Below are 8,476 nucleotides of genomic sequence, written 5' to 3' on the forward strand. Positions count from 1 at the left end.
ATTATGTAAGTATAGTTATTAATGTTCTATAATTCAAGCTCGCAAACAACCTTTTAGGTTTAATTTAAAAATTAATCCAAAATTAAAAGTTGCAAAAGTCATTACAGTTTACAAATATTTTATTTACTAGTAAGATTCCAAAATTTTATTTTAAAATATTTTATCTTTATAAAAATTAAAAAAATAACGAATATTTTTAATTTTAAAATATAAAACTTTTATAGTAATTATTTACTCAAATGAAAATGTTGATAATAAAAATGTTATCACAGTATATTATACATATTATAATATTACATATTTAATAAAAAATAATAATAATAATTAATTAATTAATACTTCCCAAGTTAAATTTTAAGTACTATACTATTATTTCCAAAATAAAATATTGATTCATATCTAAAAAATTGTATTTAATGAGCTGAAAAATATTATTTCCTTTTTATTGGTGAAGCTAAATATTTCGTAAATGAATATACTATGATATGCAATTTTTTACTATGAATTAATTACTCATTTTCATTCAATATAAAAACAGTAGTAAAATATTATTGATTATTGTACATTTATCAACAATAAAATAAATAATTTTATGAATATTGTTTTTTTTGGAAAACATATGTTTAATTTACTTACTAATTGAAAACAATATATATTAACAATCAAAAGATTCTATTATAATATGATTTAGAACTCTGGTTCTCAATTAAAAATTAATACGTTTTGATTAGAAAAATAGATCAAATTTTAATATTATTTTAACGCAGAACAACCTGTTAATTATGTAATGATTGAGTGTACACACCAAGATAACAAGTTGTCAAGTTTTGCGGATAGTGAATGGCCTTAATGTACTCGCCGTCTATATTGTGTATCGAATTCATGTATCTGCTTACAAGATGTCCACGCATCTATTACAAACATATCATATTAATCGATAGCATTGAAGACAACGTGTAAGATTTTTATAAAATATGTATAAGTGTACGATGTGTTTGCCCAGTTCTCATATATGTTATGACCTCGAGAGCCTTCCAAAACCCAATAGAATATTTATAAGATGATATTTAATGGTTATTAATAAATATTTTTAACGTATTTAGATTCTTATTATAAATTGTTTCAACTTATTATTTTTAAGTTATAAACATTTTAGACTCTAAGCGGAGCAATGTATACATTTTAGTTTTCGATGATAGGTAAGTATATGTGTTTAATTTTTAGATTTAACAGTCATTCAAAATCGTTCAATATGAAAGAAGATTTTACAGTTTTAAGTCTGAAATTTATCTCCTGAACAATTTGATATTTTAAGATGGCGCCTTTTGAGTCTGAGCCCATGGATAAGGCTCATCGGGTAACATCGACATAAAGACGTCGAAAAATATTGCGTAGACAATAAACATTTAATAAGCTGATTTCGATGACGCAAGCGTGAACCGAAAACATCTCCTTTAGCGTATACTAGCGCTGTACGGTAAATCCAAATTTATAGGACCGGTATGCGCCATGCGCAATGCACCTTTAAGGATGATACTTAATCAGCATGCGCTCATATCGCGTAGGGGCGCAATAAATTTGCAAAGGCGTAATCGCTTGTGTAACGGCCTCGAGACTCACGAGTCGGGGGTGTGTGCACGTGGGACGTCGCGCCCCCGACTATTTTGCTAGGAGCTTATGGGCGAATATCATTTTTATTTATGCCCGTGTGTGAACAATGTGCCACGGGGCCCTTTTTGCAGACCCCAAAAGTGTTATGGATAGATTACGCACACGCACATAATTGTGTTTATTACGATCATAAAATGTTCTTCGACGAACCAATGTGATCAATATTTTATACGACATGCCCACGCTTCATACTCATTCCGTGACCACTGAGGTTCAAACAGTGCGGTGCAACGTATAAAAAACTAATGACAACCAAACCGACAAATATCTCTGATGCAACACAATTTGTATCATAGATAGCTGTTGACGGGGACAAATTAAACAAAGTATAATTATAAATATACACAGTCACAACTCGAATGCAAAGTTACAACAATTTTTCCAGACATTACAGTTAAATGCAGGGTAATTTTTGAACAATTAACACTCGTTATTTCGAAAAGTTTTTACTTTTTACGAAGTATTTATAATTTTTTTCTGAAAATTTAAAATATACGCGCAGCGACCAACAGTTACAACGTTTTGTATAATTTGAATATTTTTCAGTGCTCTGAATACTGATGAAACTATTATAATATACAATATATATATGTATACATTGAATATTAAACGAATACATTTCTATCTCAATGAAATCATAAAACAATATTTCTATTTAGATTATGAATTTATGAAATTAAAAGCATAATAATATAGTTGCCAATTAAAAACCAAAAGTTAATAGTGGTTGTTTTATCAACAAATAAGACTGAAAAAATACAAGTATATTATAAAATATGGGAACCGCCTATTATACCTTGCATTATTCAAAAATAATATTTCGAAAAACGTTAATGCACTTTGAAATAGTGAGTGTTTAAAAAAATTACATTGTATATTATACAATTTATATATATATATATATATATACCATTGCCAAAAACCACTTAGTAACATTGGCAACTCGTAAACTTCATGAAAAATTAGATATTTTAAAAAAATAAACTAAAGATTTTTATAGACTTGTTTATACTTTGTAAAACTATATATTAATAAAAATCATTATTTACTAACGCAACTACAGTATAACATTAAAACATTTTCTTCGTGTTTCATAATATATTTTAATATTTTATTGATTAATCCATACAATTATTTTATTATAATAATTTTTGTAATTACTGTACAATTTAAAATTATTTAATAATTTTATTCATTAAATAATATTATTTAAGTTGGATTAAATAAAATTATCTCTATCCATGTTTTATAAAGTCTAAAAAAGTAGTTTTATTTCTATGTTTTAGTGACTTTTAATAATAAGGACAATTTCATCGAATGACTTTGGTATTTCATACAGTATAAATGATCATTTTTTTCAATTATATCTGAATTATGCTGTGTTTACATCACCCTACAGATAATGAGTTAATTATTTTTTTTCCCAAGCTCTATAAATCATACTTATAAGTACATGACTATATTTATTACTGTTGATCAACCTACCATGTTAGTTTTAAGTAAAATTACGCTAAAGAGTTTACAGTAAAAATAATTAGACTCTGATGCCTTACACTAAATTGCGATGTTCAATGTCTATAATGTGTTTTATAGCACTGTGCTGTTTACTGGACGTCTGCCGACATGTATTTTAGCTGACCTTAGAAAGGTAGGTAATATTATATGTTCCATTACTGGATGAGTCACCTCCGTGAATTGTTTGGGTGGTTTCCAAAGTGAACTGTTGGCTTAGCAGCGCTCATTTAGTTCATAAAAAATTAACAGGTTAAATTGTAATTAACAATTTTAAAGTTCATATTAGTGATACCGTAATCCCATGTATTCACAACATACGTAAAATATCTTAGATATCGGGGCACTATAAAACTCGTAACTTCATTAGTATAAGTAATGACTTATAATATGGTTATTACTTATTATATTCTAAATTGCCATTAAATCGTTGTATTTTATCGAAAAAATAGTTGAAAGTTATAGACTACAAGTGATTTAGTTTCTTACCATTAAAAATATAACCCATAACGTGGTTAACAAATAGCTATACGCTTCAGCATACAAAACGCTCTACTCGGAATTTAAAAATAAAGTTAATCAAATAGATTTAAATTTTGAATAAGCAATGGAATTTAATTAGTGATACTACATAATAATAATGCGTGTACGTCAAATGTGAAATATCTAACTGGATTATGACGATAAAAAAGTAAACGAATTTACAACGCGCATAAAAATATTTATTTATTTTTCACTACGACCCCCCGAGAGTTGATATAAAATAATTCTTCATTAGCCTTTCAAAAACAGCTTTACGACCAAACACAATTCGTGGCTGATGAATTTCAAATTGTTTACCACATAACTTGTACATTGGTAATATTCACACCGCAACTAACGCAACGTGTAAAATCGACACACCTCTGAAAAATTTATAAATTCAAAGCAATTTCCCTTTTACCAGCACCCAAACATTATTTAGTCAACCACCCCGACATAAGATATACAATAATATGTTGGCATCTTCAAAGTATAATGCATAAATACAAAGTACCTACAGTAACGCGTGATCTGTAAGACTGTAAACAATTATTCGATAATATGAATAATGAAATTCCAAATACAAGTAGGCAAGTATAATTTTCTACATTTCTTTCAGTAAGCTAAGATGAAAAACACTCATAATTATAAAAGTATAATTTTTTTTCTAAAATCGTATTAAATTCTGAGCGAAGCAATTTTATTTATTAAGAATTGCCCCAATAAAACATAGGTACTATGAGTTATTATGACTTACATATAACAACACGTTTTTAAGGGATCTAGATATATTTTTTTCATCACGAAATCAAATGTCTTAAAAACATACAAAATACGATTTTTTTTATTACATAAAAATGTACGAATTCCATTGTCAATTGAAAAACTGTGTGATAAAATTGAATATCCGATTATTAATCTATCCCAATGAGTGATAACGAAAACAATACATTTAAACGTAGAAATAAACTGATTTTTTTTTTTATACTTTAAAAGGTATTTTATATTACATTGAACATTTTAGTTGTCAAAAATTAATGAAAAAAAATACGTTAGATAAAAAAATATCGACTAAGTCGAAGAAAATGTAAAATAAGAGTAACAGGTCATAAAGAATCTATGAATAAGAATTTAATTTCGTTGTCGTTCTTATTTAGCAAACGAAATATTTGTATTATTATTATGTTCAGTGTATATTAAAAACTGTACCTATTATAAGTACACTAACCACAATTACAAATAATGCATTATATCATTATAACAACTTCAATTATTTAGCTTTATGGTATTATATATGGCCAGTAACCACCATTTGATTTTTGTACCTAGTGTATGTTATACATAATATATTATATGGTTAAATTATTTTAATGTCATTAAAGTGTTGTAGGCCTCAAATAATATTACAAAACATTAATTAATTTGCAACGTATAATAGTTTCGATAATAAAATAAGCGTTTTTATGAGTTTCAAATTTTTAGAGCGTAAATTTAATTCTACAGTAAAAGTGTTTAAAGTAAACGGCGTAAACCAAACGTTAATAATTATCGTAAACTCAATTACATCTCGAAACATTCGGTACAACTATATTTAGATCCTAATGGATTCAGAATTAAATTTTACTAACTAATAAATAACTACAGTAAAATGGCATCACAAATTTTTGTGCATACGTTAAATTACACATACATTAAAAGAAAAAGGAATTAACATTATATGTAATATTATTTTCCCTGTGTTTTCATAAGAATATAATATATTTATATATATATATATTATAATATTTATTTGTAATCTCAATATTTTACTTAACACAAAATCAATTGGATTAATTCTATAAAATGGAACCAATATTTTATTTTTTTTTTTTTAATGTAGAACAAAAATAATAATAACTTAAAATATTATTTCAATAGAGTAAAATATTGGCTTTTCCCCTACCAATCGTAGCTCAATAATATCATACATCTGTATCTTGAATATAAATCATAAACTCGTTTGTTCCTTCTCGATTCTTAAATATTAATAGGTATGTGTTTTCTTTTTATTTTATTGCCAAGATGATTTCAATGCTGCAGTAATAAAAAAAAATAATAGGAAATAATTTTTATATTTTTTTATCTCGTAAAAATATTATTAAATTATATCAAAATTAAATTTTACGATTGTACCTACTTGATAGATAAGTAAAACGTAAAAAAAATAATAAATTAATCCTGTGAAAAGTGAATTGAATTAATCATTATTTTTTTCGCTTTCAAATTTGTCTGTACATTGTCTAACAATTTCCGTGACAAGATCGAACGGTCTGCCAACTGTTTCAACTGGTATAATATTATCTCCTTACAAAAAATAAACAGCTTTTCATGACAAACCGTGTTGAACTCGGTCACCTGTCTATTGATAGTCATAAAAATTCTTAAAATTCGTAATGTATATTGCGTGTACTTATTAAAGCTTTATTAAAAGTATTATTTTTTGACCCCGCCTCTAAATAAGAAAGGTATACGTTTATATTAGCACGTTCGGACTATATATAATATATATTAATGCTTTTAATAGTTATTACTGGTGACTTACACAAAAATAATAAAAATAAAAAACACATTTCATCATTGTAAAATCAATACATTCATCGCTCCACTCGTAATCTTAAACTATAGTGACCAAGTAAACAAGGTTCGCCTCCTATAATCAATATGATATATATATATTTATATATATATATATACATGTATCGTATTTCCTTCGATTTCCGCCCGTGAGATAATCATATCACACAGTTATTTACACCATATACCTTCTGCTGTGATTGTCTTCCTCCGAATGCTCACGGCGACATCCATACGTTTCTTGCATTGATGCTCCCTAACGGATATCTACTGGGGGATCTATACATCCTACTTATACCTCGGCTACGCATATGTCGATTGATGTAATATTGAATTTACGTACCCAATAGAACTATTAAACAGAGCTTCGACAACACTTAGATGAGCTATTTTATGTATAAGGGAAACTACAAATTAACCAATAAGAATTATTAACATATGTGTTCAACAGAGTGAATGTATATGTGTGTGCACACGCGCTTATAATATGCAATGGACACATTATTATAGATGTAATTATGTTCGTCTTTATTATAGTATTTTATTATTAATTTCGATATTTAATATCGAATTTAAATATCATGGGTTATTAATCATTTTATGAAATATAATAATAATAATTCGAGAACGCGTGAAATGGTGTTTAAGCAGAAGATTTTTTCCCCGACTGATTATAATTTAACTTTTGATAGGAATTTAGTGTGGGAACGGCTAAATCGATAATTCATAATGCCATTATGTCATAAATCATACATTGATACGTATGAAAAATCATGTACCTACACGAATTTGCTATGTAAGCTGAAATTCGTGAATGCATTTTTTAACGTTGACAAGAGTGGCAAAAATAAATAAAGAAAACAAGTAGGCCAATGAAATCGGTTTGCTAATAATCTTGAATAGGTAAATGGCGTAGACGTCATTTGCACAATCTATGAGCAGACAAAAAAACCATAGACTATTCAATTTCCCGGGTTTATGACAAGTAATAAGACGAAAAGAAAGGCGTCATGCAAAAGGTTTATTGACGCGCTACGCGACCTTATTGAAATAATAAAGCCACGTTTATATTTTATACCCGATATTGGCCACTAAAAAAAAAAAAAAAATACGATTGGATTATATTATTACTATACGAACGAAAAAACAAACGTTCGTCACAATACAATTGCATTTTTTTAAAAGTATAAGAATAAAAAATTCTAAAACTTCAAATAAACATTGAAAATGGAAAAAAAAATACATAATATACGTTTCTTGTTTATAGCATATAAAGTATACATACAGATGAGGTGTCCAACCACTAGTAACTATTTATGTATGTAATATGTTTCAGAGTGTATGAAGTACCAAATTCAGTATGGGTAATAATATTGTAGTATATAATTATATACTATAGCATGTAATGAGGGCTGATTTGTGATAGTATTCGATTAATAACACATTTCGATCTGTGTAATATATTATTTTTTTAAAGTCAAAGGTTCACACTTGTTTAGATGCTATAATTATACTAGTTAAAACTCTTACTTTTTAATTGTATTGATTGTAGGGTTTATTGTATATATATTATGAATATTTCATTAGATTATTGGCATATAATAAAAAATAAAAATAAATAATATACTTAATGGAATAAAAATTAAATAGGTTGTTATAGGTACCTAGATTCTAGTCATCCCTATTCGTTTACGGATGATAAAATTATATCTTGCTACACTTAAAAACAAAGTGTTGGATGCTTTACTGCTATAATACATTTTAGGTTGCTATAATTGATAATTACTATTTATTTTGAAGTTACATTAATTACAAAAATATTTTTATTGTATAACTGAAATATGACTAAATATAATTCATGCATGCACTTTAGACGGTTGTAGCATGCAGACTGCCAATGATCCAACATCATGTATACGATATAAGTAACTAATTATAGACAATATTTCCATTTGTTTAAATATAAAATAGTTGTTTATTAAATAAAAAACATAAGTTAAATAATAAAAGTACGATAATCGTGTGACGCAATGAATTTATTAATAACTATAATATTATTGTAGTTAGATTGTAAAATACAATAAGATATTGTTTTTGAAAAACTTGTAATTCCAAGAGCCCGATACAAAATAGATTATAGATAATGTCTAAATATTAT

This window comes from Rhopalosiphum padi, chromosome 2 (genome assembly GCF_020882245.1).
Source record: "Rhopalosiphum padi isolate XX-2018 chromosome 2, ASM2088224v1, whole genome shotgun sequence".
Lineage (NCBI taxonomy): Eukaryota > Metazoa > Arthropoda > Insecta > Hemiptera > Aphididae > Rhopalosiphum > Rhopalosiphum padi.